Here is an 18,387-nt window from a genome sequence, read left to right on the forward strand (position 1 = left end):
CTATAATATATATTAAAGCTATTTGGTACCATTTAAAAATAATTTACGTTGTAAATATTTTTTAAACTTTTGAAATCATCAAGTATTGGAGTATTATAATAAATAAAAATTGAGTAACAAAAATTATTAAAATTTAGCTGAATATAATAATCTGAATATAAGTTAATGGGGGATTTAAGTGTTCTTTCAAATAAAAAATAAAAAATGAAAAATGGATGAAATTCTAATTTTTAATTTTTTTTATTTAAATAAAGAGGATAATAAACACATTTTCATACTTTTAATTATAAGAAATTGATGAAAAAAAAATTAAAATCTGAATAAATTTATTATAGATAGATTTAAGTATTTAATTTAAAAATACAGAAACTATTCATTAATTATATAAAATTTAAAAATTAACATGTAGTTTATTCATTTAAAAGAGTAAAAATAAATTTTAATAATAAAAATAAATGGAATGATCTCATATTTAAGCGTATTAATTATAGAAAAATTTAAGTGTTTGATTTAAAAAATATAAAGATGGATTTTGATGATCTGAAATCCAATAGAATAGGGTTTTACAAGGGTTTTGGTATTGAAAAATAAACTTGAACTTTCTGGGGAGGGGACTCCCCTTTTATCCATTTCGCTATGCTTGCTGGTGACGTGTAAAGGCCTCTCCATGATTGGGACACGCGTCTCTGACATACAGATTCGGGCGTACGAGGGTATTAGCCGCCTGCTCCATGCGTAACGGCCTCTGATTCTCCCCGTGCGTACGCTCGAGCGGATCTGCTAGGCTGTCTGAGTATGGCTCTGGATACTGGGCTGGGCCGAGAGTCGGGCCGGACGCTGAGCCTGAGAGGAGAGGGCCTGCAGGTCGCAGACTGGACCGATCTGAGTGAAGAAGCTTGGTTGAGCCCGGCCTTGAAGGTTGAATGAGCCAGGCTTGTTGTGCATATCAGGTGCGTGGGCCTCTACGTTATGGGCCTTTGGCTGTGGTCAAGCCCCTGATCCGGGGTGAAGAAATCCAGCGGTCATCAATTGCCCCTTCACCTTCTCGGTAGTTATTGCTCCCACTGCCGAGGGGGTGAATATCAAGAACCATTATGACCGCGCCTGTTCGTGTCCAGGTGCCTTAATAACATCCTTTCATCTTTCTGTCGTTGTGCAGTTTCCGAATCCTATCTGCTCTTTCCCCCTTCTGGCTTTTCTCCATTCTTCGTGTTCTTTGTTGTCTTTGCTTTCCTGTCGTCATTATCTGGACATGTCCTTTCTTTCCTTTTCCATGACTATCTTTTAAAATTCTGACACCGTTAGCTTAGAGTCTAGCATAGCTCTGCTCCGTGCTAAGGCCTCAGGCTCTGGGTATATATCAACGCTAACTTTTCTTCATTCTCAAATCCTCTACTGGAACAAGAGGTTCTTCCTTTCCGTTTCTCTGTCTGCTTCTTTCCTCCAGCGAGATTGTTCTGATTGTTCTGATTGTTCTGTTTTATCTGCAAAGGATCCATTTGACGCCTTCTTCAAACAGAATGAGGTGAGCTTGCGTTTGTATTGCTTTGTTGCCCCAGAGGTTTGTTTTAATCTTGCTTTTATCATCTTGATGGAGAATTATTTCTGACTTGTTTCTGCTTTGAAACTTTTTGCAGTACCTGAGATAAGAATGGGTCAGTTCAAAATTCTTGAAAATTTGATGTTACCTCTAAGGAGTCTGGACGGTGCTTTGGAGATCCTTCTGGTAGGGCGGCCGATGGGTGGGACTATTCGCAAGCTGCTGAGACTGTTTTACCCAGGTCGTCTGGCCGGCCTCCTCCTCTGTTTGTTGTCCGGGCTCCAAAGAGGTTCTGGGCTGTTGGGGAGTTTGCTCTAACTTTGCCTTCCCTCAAAAGGGAGAAAGAAATTTCTCCGATGCCCCTGTTATCTTCTTTTGATATAAATGGAAGTGGCGAGAAAGATCAGCTTATTGTTTCCTTCAGTGTGGGGTGCTTACGTTATGAGGGACTGAGATCAGCTGCACTCAGTCAAGTCTCCAGCGATTTCTTCGAATGTATGCTTTGTGATCTCTTCGGTGCCGTAACTCGAAGACTTATGTTTTTCATGTGTGGTGCACGGCCGACATATAATATCTGAGCTTGTCCGAATGTACCGTGCATCACACTTGGGTAACCGAACGTTTGCCTAGGGGAACAGTGAGAAATGCTTATGGGAATCAACTTGTTCAGTTCCCCTATAATAACGAGACAGAGCTCAGCCGACCTGTAGAGCTCGCTTTCCGTACTAGGATAGTCCCCGGAATTAAGACTAAGATAGTAGAGCAGATGTCAGTGATGTAAACGTAGATGATGTATGTGGTTATGTAAATCCTTTAAGGATAGTCTTTCATCCCGTAGTGTAGGCCTTTGTAACGTGCTGTAATGTACTTTTCTTTTAATGAAATTCTTTTTTTTTACTCATACTTGTTCTTTCTCTGTTATGGATGAAGTACTGATACTGCTTTTCTTCGTAGCTTTAGCCAACTAAATTTTGTTTCGTTTTTTCCGAGCTGAACTGACCATATTTCGTGAACTCTTGCTTTTAGTCGATGAGCTGAGCTCCGGGCCTACTTAACCAACTGGACGATCGGTTTACTTTTTCGAGCTTGACTAACCGACCTGTGAGCTCGGTCTTTACTGATGGATTAAGCTTTGAGCCTCCTTTAGCCGACCGAGCTCTCAAGTTATGTTTTTCGAGCTGGACTAATCCGACCTGTGAGCTCGGTCTTTTAATCCTTGAGTTGATTTCTGAGCTCTCAGCTCTGTATGATTCCGAGGTGCCCTTGTCGCCTCTTTCCGATCTCGCAGCCTTTGTTCCATAACGATAAATCAAATCTTATAACTTTTTGAAGTGATGAGTAAGTCTGACCTTTATCATGCTCCCATTTGCTTGTACTTTTGAGTCTTTTTATGACTTGCCCCTCTGTTTCCTTGGTATTTACCATGGAGGTGGTGAATTTTGCAGGTTGAGTTGTTCCTGCGGGCTAAGTTGCTCTGACTGGCGAGTTGGGCTTGTATTATGTAGGTGGCGAATGGGCTTTTGATTGATGGGCTGTAATCACGGATCTGGCCCTTTACGGATGTGGAGAAGCCCAGCGATCATCTTTTTGCCCCTTTACCTTCTCACCGATTATTTATCTAACCGTTGAGAGGGTAAACTTCGAGAGTAATTAATGATCGCGCCGCTCCAAGACAAAACTGTTCAGATCAACGTTCCGTCTCATTATTGCCTTTCATCTCGAATTCCTTCTGTCTTCTGACGAAACTAGCTCTTTTCTGCTCTCTGTCTTCCTGCAACTCCTTCTGCATTTTTCACCCCATTGTGTTCTCAGGTACGCTTCCTTGTTCTTCCATGGCAAGTTCAAAGCTTCCTGATATTGTTAACCTTGAGTCGCATATTACCCCCTTCAACATAACTAAGTATATTTCCCAGAGACTTTTAGATGCTCCGCTGTATCTCATTCGAGCACCTCTTTCAAATGAAAGGATAGTCCTTCCTTACCCTCCCCCTCCGGGTTTGGTGGATCCCCAAGAGGGTCGTCTTATAGTGTTTTTCTTGAAGCAGAGAGAATTCGGTCTACCATTTCCTTTTACCCCTTTCTTTATTGAGGTCTTTGAATACTTCGGGGTAACTCCTCGGATGTTATCCCCAAACTCCATTTTGTTCATGTCCTGTTTTGAGTCTATCTGCCTGAGTTGGGGTTTTACACCCACGGCCTGTCTGTTTGTCACTTTTTTCCGTCTGGTTAGGGCGGTTCAAAATTTATATTATTTTTCCCCCCGTAGTGGGTTATCTCTTTTCACGGGGTACAAGGACTCCATAAAGGGATGGGTGGAGAACTTCCTTGTGGCGGAGTTAAAATTAGGGTCCGCCCGAACGTGGGAGGTGGATCTAAGTTGGGGGGAGATCTTTCCGGGTTGCAACGAGCTGCCCCAATTGAGTCTTGTTGAGCAGGTCGGGCTGCTTCGACTGACTTCCGTTGAGAGGAAGTATGACGTCGAGAAGTGTATGTTCGCGTCCAATCTTAGGGATATCCGGGACACGGGTATAATGCCTTGTCCGACTATTCTGTTTCTTCTTTGCTCATAATATCGGAAAGTATGCTGATTCTTTATAATTTCGTTTCTTTTGCAGCTTCTGAGATAAAAATGGATGACATCAAGTTCCCCAAGAACTTTGTCTTGTCTCGAGATAATATGCATGCCATTTTCGACGCCTTTGGGGATGGGCGTTCAGTGACTGAGATTGCTGCGGAGATGGTTCAAGCTGCTTCCTCTAAGAAGGTTAGCCGACCTCCCGCCAAAGCTTCTTCTAGAGCTTCGAAGCCGAGCTCTCGCAGCACCAAGTCATCTCGGCTATCTAGCCGGGGTGGATCGAGCTCAACTTCGAAGCCTGCTGAAGGGTCTAGATCTGCTCCAGCCACCTCAGAGGTCGTGAGGGAAGCCTCCCTAGCTATTGTAGAGCAGACCCAAGGTGCTGAACAAGTGGAGCAGGGTATTGCCCATTCTCCTGGAAGGGTGTCAGGGGGAAAATCTAAGTCCCCTGCTACTGAAGACAAGGAGGCCTCTGGGACAGGGATGGAGATCATCCTCCTAGATGACCAAATCTCATAGGTTTCTGCTCAAGATGCCCCTGCCCCTATGAGGACTGAGCCTGAGGGATCTGAGGGCATTTCATCAAAGACCGGGGACAAGCGTCCAGCCCCCTCCAGAACATCTGCCCCGTCTCCTGCTCGGAAGAAGTCCAGGGCTGCTGCAGGATCTTCTCCAGCTCTTCCTCCCATTGGGAAGGAGAAAGGTGTTTCTGCTATGCCTTCGTTATCTCTTACTGACAATGTTCTGAACGCGTCAGGCATTACCTCCGAGTCTCCGGCCAGTGCTGTTGCCGAACTTCTCCGGGAGCGAATGTTCGACGGAATCACCGAGGCCTCGGATCCACGCCTTCTTGCCCTGACTGGTCTCTTAGCCAGCTCTACCAAGGAGCAAGCATCCTTTCGATCTCGCTCTCGTGAGGAGCTCAGATCCACGATCAGGGAAATGCTTCTGATGGTAAATTACTTTCTTCACTTCTTTTCAGTTTGCTTTGTTTCCTTTTCTTGACAGTTGTTCTTCCGTACTAGGTGACGGGCCTCTTTATGGAGGTGGACGCCCGTGATCGCTCCCTCCAGGAATCTGTAGACCGCCGGATTGAAGAGGCGCGTCTGGAGGAGAACTTATCTGCAACCAATGACGCGAGGGGTAATCTGGTAGCCGCTCGGGAGCAGGTGCAGTCCCTCCAAGTGGAGTTACGTTCTGCAGCTGGAGGCCCTTAAAAAGGCTGATGAGAAGGCGGCTGAATCAGCAGATCATACCAAGTCTTTAGAAGCAGAGTTGTCTCAGACTCGCAGGGTTCTCAAGGCGTCTGATGAGAGGGCAGCTGCAGTAGAGGTTCGTTGTAAAGAAGTTTTGAAGCAGCTGGCCTCTATGACGGAGGCCATTAGCGAAAGGGATGAGGCCGTGAGCCAAAAAGCTGAGGTCCAGCAACAATATGAGGCCTTAAAGGCTGATTTTGAAGAGCTTCAAGCTCAGCTGAAGGAAGTGAAGGCTCAGAAGGAAATGGCCCTAGCTCGGGTGAAGGTCCTTGAGCAGGAATTGAGTACGAGTTCTGATCACATCAGAGACCTGGCTTCATCGGCTGAAGAGCTTAAGCTTCGCCATCAACAGCTCAACCATGAAGTCAGGACCCTGGAAAGTAAGTGCTTAGCTCTGCTCAAGGTAGTAAAACACATTGAGGACAAGGCTTCGCTGGTGCGCGAACAATGTATAACGGAGTATCAGGAGTCTGACGAGCTGAAAAGGAAGATCGAGCAGGCCTGTGAGGCTCACCTTCAGGACTACAAGGACTCTTCTGAGTTTAAGGAATTTGTAGCTGAGGCCTGTGAAGAACATCTCAATGAATATAAAGCTTCTGGTGAAATGAAGTCGGCTATTCTTAAGAAAGCCTTCCGTATGTATGTGACCGGCTACAATCGCGGTTTAAGAGAAGCCAGACACGCTCCTGATACTCCTTTGGCCGAGCTTTGCAAGTACGAAGTGGACTCAGATGGCGAGCCAGTGCTATATGGGGAGGATGATTTCCCTATGCCCCGAGGAGATTGCCGGAGGAACATATACCGGTCAACTGGGTCTCCCTTAGAGGGATCCGAGCTAGAGGGGGAGGACGTGGAAGTCCTCGGGTCAGAGGAAGATGACCCTGACTCTGAGAAGGAGGACCTCCACCTTGGGTCAGAGGTTGCCCCTGTTGTTAATGTCGAGAGCTCTGATCCAAAGGATACCGAGCTTCCTTCAGATGTGGCTGCAAATAGAAATAATATAGGCGAGGATGTTCCTACTAATGTAAGTCCTTTAAGGACTATTTATCCTCCCACCTCGCCAGCAAGATAAATTGTAATATCTATTTTAATGAAATATCAGTTTTCCTTTAAGGACTACTCTTATTTTTCATATATCTTGGAATTTATCTCTACTTTTCGTATTTGTAACGTACACTACGTATTCTTATTCATAAGCTCTGAATTGATCTTAAGTCGCGAGCTCAGCTCTAAGCTAATAGTCTGAGAGATCAAATCTCATACCTTTTAATGGCGACTAGCGTGTCTGTTTTTTGCTTTTAGCCTTTCTCTTCTTCATTTATCCTCTTACAGGTTTCTTCGTTTATGAGCCTTTTGAAAGAGGGAGCTCGGCCTTTTGCTTTGGCCTTCATACCTTGGGCTTTTGAGGATGCAAGTCTATCCGAGCTGGGAGCTCGACCTTGGATTTTTTGAGGATACAAGTCTATCCGAGCTGGAGCTTCGACCTTGAGCTTAATATAGGTCTATCCGAGCTGGGAGTTCGGCATTGAACTTAATATAGGTCTGTCCGAGGTGAGAGCTCGGCATTTTGCCCGATAGCCAAACTTTCAGCGTTAGCGTTTGTTTCGAGGTCTAGCGTCTGTTTCGAGGTCGGCGCTTCCTGGCTATTGTGCCCCGAACCTCTTCAGGAGGTCGGAACCTGATTTTGCCTTGGTAGCTCTGGGCTCCTCTCTTTTTTGTGAGGTCGGAACTGTATTTTATAAATTGTCCCTGCATATGATATGGGAAATTTTCATTTTGGGAGGCTCTTAAGTCCTTCTCCGACCATTTTGTTTTTAGGAGATCTTTACGAGACCCTGGCTGTTTTTGTTCCAAGGTGACCTCGGGGTCCCGCCGGCAGTTTTTTTGTTTTGTTTTCCCGGGAGTTCTTTGGGATCCCGGTCTTCATGCTCCGGGAGGCATCTTTAAGATCCTCACCGGCCGTTCCGGGGTGACCTCGGGGCCCCGCCGGCAGTTTTTTGTTTTGTTTTCCCGGGAGTTCTAGGGGATCCCGGTCTTCATGCTCCGGGAGGCATCTTTAAGATCCTCACCGGCCGTTCCGGGGTGACCTCGGGGCCCCGCCGGCAGTTTTTTTGTTTTGTTTTCCCGGGAGTTCTAGGGGATCCCGGTCTTCATGCTCCGGGAGGCATCTTTAAGATCCTCACCGGCCGTTCCGGGGTGACCTCGGGGCCCCACCGGCAGTTTTTTGTATCTTCTTGAGGTGTTTGCACGAGATTCAGGCTCATTGGCCTTACTGTCGCTTCGTCATCTCAGTTGGTTTTGTGCCTAACTGAGGTCTTGTTTCAAGGGATCTTTCTGAGCCCTGTTCTATCTTTTTCATGGAGGAATGTTATTCATAAAGGTAACTCACATTGTATAAACAATTTTTATTTACTCATATTTGTCAAAATACAATGTTTTTCTTTACAAATATTTCAAGGGAAATACCTTTTTAGGTGCTGGATGTTCCAAGCGTGGGGCTCGGGGTTTCCTTGCATATCTTCGATTCGGTATACCCCTGGCTTGACCACTTTTGTCACTTTGAAAGGACCTTCCCAGGTCGGTGCTAATTTGCCCGCGGCCGCTCTTTTTCCTGTAGCTTCCAGGTTTCTTAAGGTCAGATCTCCCACTTTTAAGCTTCTCTCTCTGACCTTTTGGTTGTAATATCTTGCTGCTCGTTGTTGATAAGCGGCAGTTCGGACTTGGGCTTCTTCCCTGACTTCCTCAAGAGCATCTAGGTTGCTTCTTAACTTATCCTCATTAGTATTCTCACTAACGAATTGGACTCGATGAGTGGGGATCTGCAATTCAACTGGGACTACGGCTTCTGTGCCATAAGCAAGTGCAAACGTTGTTTCTTTAGTGGGCGCTCTGGGAGTGGTTCGGAGTGCCCATAGTATGCTATTGAGTTCTTCTGCCCAATTCTCCTTTGCGCCATCCAGCCGTTTCTTTAATCCTTGAAGGATAGCTCTGTTAGTGACTTCTGTTTGGCCATTAGTCTGAGGATGAGCCACGGAGGAGAACTTATGCCATATGCCCATGTTCGTCGTGAAGGCTCTGAAAATGCTGCAGTCAAATTGTCTGCCGTTGTCTGAGATAAGTACTCTAGGTATGCCAAATCTGCAGATGATATGTCCCCATACGAAATCTATCATCTTGCGAGCTGTGATTGTGGCTATTGCTTCTGCCTCTGGCCATTTCGAGAAGTATTCCACAGCCACCACCACGAATTTCCTTTGCCCCGTAGTCTTGGGGAAAGGTCCCAGGATGTCGATTCTCCATTGTGAGAAAGGCCATGGACTGGATATGCTCGCTTGAGGAGTGGCAGGGGTTCTGATGGCGTTAGCAAATCTCTGACATACGTCGCACCTTCGGACAAACTCTTCTGCTTCTTTTTTAACAGTGGGCCAGTAGTACCCTTGCCTGAATATTTTATTGGCTAATGTCCCTGCTCCCTCGTGAGCCCCACATAGGCCTCTATGTATTTCCTCCATTACCTTTGCAGCTTCTTCCGGACTCACACACCGGAGCCATGGGCTGGACTTCCCTTTTCTGTATAAAGTTCCCCTTATTGCTTGGTAGTTGGCAGCACGAGCTGCTATCTTTCTGGCTTCATCTTTATCTTCGGGGAGCTCACCCTCCTCTAAGTATCTCAGGTATGGGGTCATCCAAGTTGGGCTCTGTTCTACCTGCAGTACCGTGTTTGTCTTTTTAAAAGCAGGTGTACGAACATGCTGTATATATACTTCATCGGGAAGCTGTTCTAACTCCTCTTTGGTCAATCGACTTAGCAGGTCTGCTTCCTCATTTTCATCCCGAGGTATTTTTTGAAATCTGACGATAACTCCCCGACCCGTGAGCTCGGCTTCTATAGTTTTTACTTTATCAAGATAGTTTTGCATGATGGGGTCCCTAGCCTGATATACTCCCGTCACCTGGTTGATCACCAACTGAGAGTCGCTATTCACCTCGAGGTCGGTTACCCCTACCTCCGAAGCTACCAACATTCCATTTACTAGGGCTTCATATTCGGCCATATTGTTAGAAGCCGTAAATTCTAGACGCAAGGCATAACATACTTTAAAACCTTCTGGCCCTTTAAGCATTATCCCAGCGCCACTGCCCTCAGCACCTGATGCTCCGTCTACATACAGCTTCCAGCTAAATTCTTGGGGGGGCTCTCTCTGTAACGACCCCAAAAAGGACCGTCATCGGCGCTAGGATTCAGGTCGGCTTAAGGCCGCCAGAACCCGTAGCAAGCCTGCTATACTCTCTGTGTACCTGTACCACTCATACATGATCATACATTTTCTGTAAAAAAATAAAACTCATTTCTGAACCAAGGCTTAACCTGTGCATGCACTATCCCTGTACTCATGTACTCTGTACTCTGTATCTCTGACTAGAGCTTGCTCTAGATGGGTAACTCATACCTGTTAAGCCTGGTTTTCACATACAGGAAAACATATATACATATACAGATCATGTACAAAACATACATCACTAGGTCAAGCAACAACTATTACATCTCTTTAATATTACATGTTCACTCTAAGCTATTACAGATCTCTTTACTTTTCCTGTACTCTGCTGGACTGTCCCTGTACACTGTACACTGAACCTGCAAAACTGGGGTTAAGGGAGTGGGATGAGCTCTATAGCCCAGTGAGTAGAACAGTAAAACATCTCAGTAAAATATGATCTCATGGAATGCACCATATCACAGACAAGCCACATCAAGAGTAAACCTGTCACCACATAGTCCCAGTAACTCTGTGCCAGGGCGTAGAATCGAGCACCTGGTCTTCCTGTCATATATGTATATGTGTATATAACACCTCTGTACTTACCATTGCCAGGGCATAGTCAAAGGCTCCTGGACTTTACTATACCTGCCAGGGCGTAGTCAAAGGCTCCTGGACTTCACTATACCTGCCAGGGCGTAGTCAAAGGCTGTTGGACTTCCTGTCTGAGACTATTGGATCATTCAGCATTTACTCACATCACCAAATAATGATGCAATGCAACATATTCGTGTATACTAATGCAATCAACCTATGGCATAAACATGATGCATGAGATATGCTAAAAGCAGTTTGTGGTTCAATTAAAAGTCATAAGTTTAGTTCCACTCACCTCTGGCTATCTGGACTGACTGACTCTGCAGGCTCTGAACCTCTGGAGCAGTACTCACTGCTGCTCTCTCTGGTTCCTCTGGTCTGTACCTATACAGATAGACTCAAATGAGGGACCAAACTAACTTATCAATACCTCTATTAAATTCCCCAAGAATCCCCTGAAACTCACTTAACTAGCCATGCAAAGCATGCAAAAGAAAGCTGGACAGGACACTTTCGGCGGCAGGTTCGGCGGCCGAATGTCCTCTCCAGAGATGAAACTCAAGCACCTTCGGCGGCACCTTCGGCGGCCGAATCCCCCAAACAGAGCCGAACATGCAAAAACACTCGGGGGCAAACTGTGGCAACTAAGCCACCATGCAGGAGGTTCGGCGGCCGAATGAACCTTCGGCTGCCGAACCTGAGTTCATCCAGAACTCAGCTTCAACGGCAAACCATCTTCTCCTTCCCTTCAACCACTCAAACCATATATACTCCAACTCCTCAACACACATATACTTACGTATATGATCACAGGGGTCCAAAACTATCTAATAACCCCAAACAACAAAACAAACATAACACATAATCATGTATACATGCATAAATCATCTAAACTCCCATTAAAAACCTAAACATGCATCTCCTTCCACAAATCCCACTAAACCGTCAGAACACATCAAAACATATTCAAGAGCATCACGTACCTCCTGTAGTAAGAAGCTACACACTCTGAACAAGGGAAAACGGATCACCTCTTCTCACACTCTCAAACTCTCTCAAACTCACTTTTTGCTTCACAACCTTCAAACCCTTGTGAATGATCAAACAACTCTGCATGAGCTGCTCAAACTCAGCAAATAAACCAAAGGAGACGTGGCCAACTTCTGGCAACAAGTTGGACATAACACCTGTCCACAATGCTGACTAAGGATGGCTCAAAAGCTGGCTGACCAACACAGCTTCGGCTGCTGAATCGCATGCAAAACCATGCAACATTCGGGGGCCGAACCTGAACTTCGGAAGCCAAACATTGAGCACTTTCGGCGGCCGAACTTATCTTCGGCGGCCGAACTTGGCTGAAGTCGCCATGAACTATTTTCTCTTCAACACTCAAAACTATTGACCTGAAAAACTATAAAACACAACATAACACTTAGAAACCATAACTCCTACCCTTATATAGAATCCCAACACCCCGGATTCCACCAGACAATAGAAATTCCGGTGCCGGATTCTAGCCGGGTATTACATTCTCCCCTCCTTAAGAACATTCATCCTCGGATGTTCCTAAAACACATAATGAACACATGAAATGGAGAAAACTAACCTCAAAACAAATATGGATACTGCTGGAGCATAGACTCTCGCGTCTCCCAGGTGCACTCTTCTAGATTATGGTGGTTCCATAGTACTTTCACCATCGGAATCTCCTTGTTCCTTAGCTGTCTGATCTGCGTGTCCAGAATCCGTACTGGCTGCTCTATATAGGTGAGATCTGTATGAATCTCCACCTCAGGCTCACTCAGAACCTGATTCGGATCTGACACAAACTGTCGTAGCATAGAAACATGAAATACCGGGTGAATTCTCTCCATAGAAGCAGGTAAATTCAGCTTATACGACACATTTCCGATCTTCTGCAACACCTCAAAGGGTCCAATGTACCGTGGAGCTAATTTACCCTTCTTCCCAAAACGAACCACTCCTTTCATTGGAGACACTTTCAGCAATACCCAATTACCCTCTTGAAACTCTAACTGCTTTCTGCGAACATCTGCATAACTTTTCTGTCTACTCTGAGCTGTTCTGATTCTCTCTCTGATCATGGGCACCATTCTACTGGTAATGTCTACTAACTCTGGCCCTGCAAGAGCCTTCTCTCCTACCTCTTCCCAACAAACAGGGGATCTGCACTTCCTCCCATATAATGCTTCATAAGGAGCCATCCCAATGCTAGCATGATGACTGTTATTGTAGGCAAACTCCACCAAAGGTAGATGCTGCCTCCAAGAACCGCCAAAGTCTAACACACATAGGCGAAGCATATCCTCTATGGTCTGGATGGTCCTTTCTGACTGTCCATCAGTCTGTGGGTGGAAAGCAGTACTAAAATCTAATCTCGTGCCCATCGCACTTTGCAGACTTCGCCAAAAGCGAGAGGTAAACTGAGGTCCTCTGTCTGAAACTATAGACACTGGGACTCCATGTAATCTCACTATCTCATCCAAATAGACCTGTGCCAACTTATCCACAGAATAGTTACTCCGTACTGGAAGAAAATGAGCAGATTTCGTGAGTCTGTCCACAATCACCCATATCGAGTCTATCCTGTTGGATACTACTGGTAAACCCACTACAAAATCCATGGCTATGTTCTCCCATTTCCACTCTGGAATCGGTAATGGGTTAAGCATTCCTGCTGGTTTCTAATGCTCTAATTTCACCCTCTGACAAACCTCACAGGCTGTCACAAACTGCGCCACGTCTTTCTTCATGGCTGGCCACCAATAAACCCTTTTCAGATCCTGATACATCTTGGTAGCTCCTGGGTGAACACTATACCTCGCATTATGAGCTTCCCTCATAATGTCTTCCTTCACACTGCCCCTATCTGGTACACAAAGTCGACTCCCATAGCGAAGGATCCCTTTGTTGTCAAATCTGAACTCTACACTATTACCTGACTGAACAGTCCTGGCAATTTTCATCAACTCAGGGTCCTCATGCTATCTCTGAGCTATCTGCTCCAGAAACACAGGTGTCACTCTCATCTGTGCTATCAACGCACCTGTACCAGACAACTCTAGCTGTAATCCCTCGTCAAAGAGCTTATAAAGCTCCTTCACAACTGGTCTCCGCTCTGCTGCTATATGGGATAAACTGCCTAGTGACTTCCGGCTTAGGGCGTCTGCGACAACATTCGCCTTACCCGGATGATACTGGATCTTACAATCATAATCACTGAGCAATTCTACCCATCTCTGCTGCCTCAAATTCAGCTCTCTCTGACTTAAGATGTACTGTAAACTCTTGTGATCAGTGAAGATCTCGCATTTAACCCCGTAGAGGTAATGCCGCCACATCTTAAGTGCAAAGATAACTGCTGCCATCTCTAGGTCATGGGTAGGGTAATTCAACTCGTGCTTCTTCAACTGTCGAGAAGCATAAGCTATTACTCTATCACTCTGCATCAATACACAACCCAATCCCACTCGAGATGCATCACAGAACACTGTGAAATCCTCATTACTGACAGGCAGAGCTAACACTGGTGCTATTGTCAATCTCCTCTTGAGCTCCTCAAAGCTCTCTTCACACTGGTCTGACCAGATAAACTTCTGGTTCTTCTGCGTCAATTTGGTCATAGGAGCTGCTATCTTTGAGAAGTTCTGAACGAACCTCCTGTAGTAACCTGCCAGTCCCAGAAAGCTTTTAATCTCAGTCACTGTCGTGGGTCTGGGCCAGTTAGCTACAGCCTCTATCTTCTTGGGGTCTACCTCAATACCCTCTGCTGATACCACATGTCCCAAGAAGGCAATGCTCCGTAACCAAAACTCACACTTCGAGAACTTGGCATATAAACCATGCTCTCTCAATGTCTGCAAAACTATCCTCAGATGCTGGGCATGCTCCTCTGCATCTCTGGAATACACTAAGATATCATCGATAAACACAATGACAAAGTGATCCAGAAATTCACTGAATACCCTGTTCATGAGATCCATAAATGCTGCAGGGGCGTTAGTCAACCCGAACGGCATTACTAAGAACTCATAATGCCCATATCTGGTCCGGAAAGCTGTCTTAGGCACATCTGCCTCTCTGACTCTCAACTGATGATACCCAGATCTCAGATCTATTTTCGAGAAACAACCTGCTCCAGCTAGCTGGTCAAATAGATCATCAATCCTAGGTAAAGGATACCTATTCTTGATAGTGACCTTGTTCAACTGTCTGTAGTCGATACAAAGTCTAAGGGATCCATCCTTCTTTCTGACAAAGAGCACTGGAGCACCCCAAGGTGAGGTACTAGGGCGGATGAAACCCTTATCTACCAAGTCCTGCAACTGTTCTTTCAACTCTGTTAACTCAGCTGGCGCCATCCTGTAGGGAGGAATAGAGATAGGTCTAGTATCTGGCAGTAATTCAATTTCAAACCCTATCTCCCTATCAGGTGGTAGTCCTGGCAAATCGTCTGGGAACACATCGAGAAACTCTCGGACTACTGGTACTGTGGCTGGTTCCCTCACCTGACTGTCTAGCTCTCTCACATGAGCTAGAAACCCCTGACAACCCCTCCTAAGCAAACGACGAGCCTGAAGGGCTGAAATCATATCTCTGGGTGTACCTCTCCTGTCTCCTCTGAAGACACACTCTGACCCATCCTGGTCTCTGAGACTCACTAACTTTTCTCGACAGTCCAACGTAGCACTATATGTAGATAACCAATCCATCCCTAGAATGACATCAAAATCTGTCAAGTCTAGAACCACAAGGTCAGCTGGAAGGCATCTACCCTCGATAAACACTGGACTGAAATGACAGACTGACACTGCCACTGATGGGTCACATCTAGGTCCACTGACCCAGAGAGGATACTCTAACTCAGAACTGATCAAACCCAATCGCTCTATGGCTCTCGAAGCAATAAAGGAATGAGAAGCACCGGGGTCCATCAAAGCATACACATCTGAATACCCAATGATGAGATTACCTGACACCACTGTGTTCGACGTGTTAGCCTCCTCCTGTGTCACTGTGAAAATCCGTGCTGGGGCTATCGGATTTCCACCTCGGGAACCTGCTGCTGAAGTAGAGGCTACCCCTCTCCCTCTACCTCTGCCACTAGTCTGAGGCATGACTGGAGCTACTGGCCGTACAACTGGCTGTACCACACTGCCTGAACTCATCTGCTGGGATGGTGCAAAAGTCATCTGCGAACAATCCCGAGCAATATGCCCTTCCTGTCCACATTGAAAACAAGCTGTAGATCCCAACCGACAAACTCCTCCATGTGGTTTTCCGCATCGTCTGCAGACTGGAGCTGTGCCAGAGCTTGAGCCACTACCTATTCCCAGACCTGACTTGACTTTATTCCAGAACTTACTCTTTGTTCCTTTTGCTCTATCCCATCTTTTACTGCTTGGTGTGGGGACTTTAGAACCTGAAGCCTATGCCTTTGACTGTTTCTGAATATTGGCACTAGCTTCCATTTTCCTAGCTGCGTCTACTATAGTATGGAAACTCTCCTTTTCTGCTGGAAGAATCAAGGAAGCATACCTGGGATGCAGTCTCATAGTATATCTCCTTGCTTTCTTCTGATCAGTATCATAGGCTTGACCCACATACTGAAGCAGATCCAGGAACTTATCTGTGAATTCATCAACACTCATCTCATCTGTCTGTCGCAACTGTTCAAATTCAATTACTTTCATCTCCCTTGAACTGTCAGGAAAAGCCCACCCTGCAAACTCATTGGCGAACTCTCCCCATGACATGCTGTCCATTCTAGGCTCCACATAATTCTTAAACCATTCTCTGGCTTTCTTGCATTTTATTGTGAAACCTGCCATCTCAATGGCTCTCCTATCATCTACTCCCAATTCACCGGTTATCATCCTAACTGCTCTGAGGTAATCAAATGGATCATTTCCTGTGTTATATTTAGGAGCATCCAATTTCAAGTACTCCGTCATTTGGACTTTACCTCCAGATGAGCTAGGTTCATGTCTGTCAACAACTGGGATTACTGGTTCTGGTGGTAGTACTGGTTCATTTGACTCTAGGTGTGCTGCACTTGGATGGGTAGGGGAAGATGGATACATAGGATATGGTGGATAGTAAGGATAAGGCATATAAGGCATATAAGGAGGATATGGCACAAAACTCGAGTACTCCGACATACCTCCCATCGGATACTCTGGATAGCCAAAACCTGAGGTCTAAGCACCTCCCTGCGACTCTCCCATACCTTCCTCAAAACTGCCTATACCCATGCTGTCATCTCTAGACTGATCAATCTCCATAGCTTCCCTCCTTTCCTCTGATCTTCCTCCCCTAACTGTTCCTCTTCTGCTCTCGTCGACAGACCTTCTAGGGTCTATTGACATACCTTCCCTGCTAGATCTCTGAGACCTTGCCCTTGGCAATGCAGGAGGACGAGCAGCTGGTCTCTCATTCTCTGGTGGGACTCCAGTCAATCGAGCTGATCGACGAGTTCCTCGCATCTTTACTCTGGAAACACAACATATAACATACCACTTTAGCACATAAACATCACATATCAGTCATACACATACAACACTCATGGCATATCATAGCAGATAGGACTCAAGACCCTATCCTAGTGGACATGATTTCCTATTGTGCTTGACCACTTCTAACCTGTCTGAGCCCAACACTGTCTCTATAGGTCCGATCATGTGAACCTAGGGCTCTGATACCAATCTGTAACGACCCCAAAAAGGACCGTCACCGGCACTAGGATTCAGGTCGGCTTAAGGCCGCCAGAACCCGTAGCAAGCCTGCTATACTCTCTGTGTACCTGTACCACTCATACATGATCATACATTTTCTGTAAAAAAATAAAACTCATTTCTGAACCAAGGCTTAACCTATGCATGCACTATCTCTGTACTCTGTACTCATGTACTCTGTACTCTGTATCCCTGACTAGAGCTTGCTCTAGATGGGTAACTCATACCTGTTAAGCCTGGTTTTCACATACAGGAAAACATATATACATATACAGATCATGTACAAAACATACATCACTAGGTCAAGCAACAACTATTACATCTCTTTAATATTACATGTCCACTCTAAGCTATTACAGATCTCTTTACTTTTCCTGTACTCTGCTGGACTGTCCCTGTACACTGTACACTGAACCTGCAAAACTGGGATTAAGGGAGTGGGATGAGCTCTATAGCCCAGTGAGTAGAACAGTAAAACATCTCAGTAAAATATGATCTCATGGAATGCACCATATCACAGACAAGCCACATCAAGAGTAAACCTGTCACCACATAGTCCCAGTAACTCTGTGCTAGGGCGTAGAATCGAGCACCTGGTCTTCCTGTCATATATGTATATGTGTATATAACACCTCTGTACTTACCATTGCCAGGGCGTAGTCAAAGGCTCCTGGACTTTACTATACCTGCCAGGGCATAGTCAAAGGCTCCTGGACTTCACTATACCTGCCAGGGCGTAGTCAAAGGCTCCTGGACTTCACTATACCTGCCAGGGCGTAGTCAAAGGCTCCTGGACTTCCTGTCTGAGACTATTGGATCATTCAGCATTTACTCACATCACCAAATAATGATGCAATGCAACATATTCGTGTATACTAATGCAATCAACCTATGGCATAAACATGATGCATGAGATATGCTAAAAGCAGTTTGTGGTTCAATTAAAAGTCATAAGTTTAGTTCCACTCACCTCTGGCTATCTGGACTGACTGACTCTGCAGGCTCTGAACCTCTGGAGCAGTACTCACTGCTGCTCTCTCTGGTTCCTCTGGTCTGTACCTATACAGATAGACTCAAATGAGGGACCAAACTAACTTATCAATACCTCTATTAAATTCCCCAAGAATCCCCTGAAACTCACTTAACTAGCCATGCAAAGCATGCAAAAGAAAGCTGGACAGGACACTTTCGGCGGCAGGTTCGGCGGCCGAATGTCCTCTCCAGAGACGAAACTCAAGCACCTTCGGCGGCACCTTCGGCGGTCGAATCCCCCAAACAGAGCCGAACATGCAAAAACACTCGGCGGCAAACTGTGGCAACTAAGCCACCATGCAGGAGGTTCGGCGGCCGAATGAACCTTCGGCTGCCGAACCTGAGTTCATCCAGAACTCAGCTTCAACGG

This window comes from Manihot esculenta, chromosome 13 (genome assembly GCF_001659605.2).
Source record: "Manihot esculenta cultivar AM560-2 chromosome 13, M.esculenta_v8, whole genome shotgun sequence".
Taxonomy (NCBI): Eukaryota; Viridiplantae; Streptophyta; class Magnoliopsida; order Malpighiales; family Euphorbiaceae; genus Manihot; species Manihot esculenta.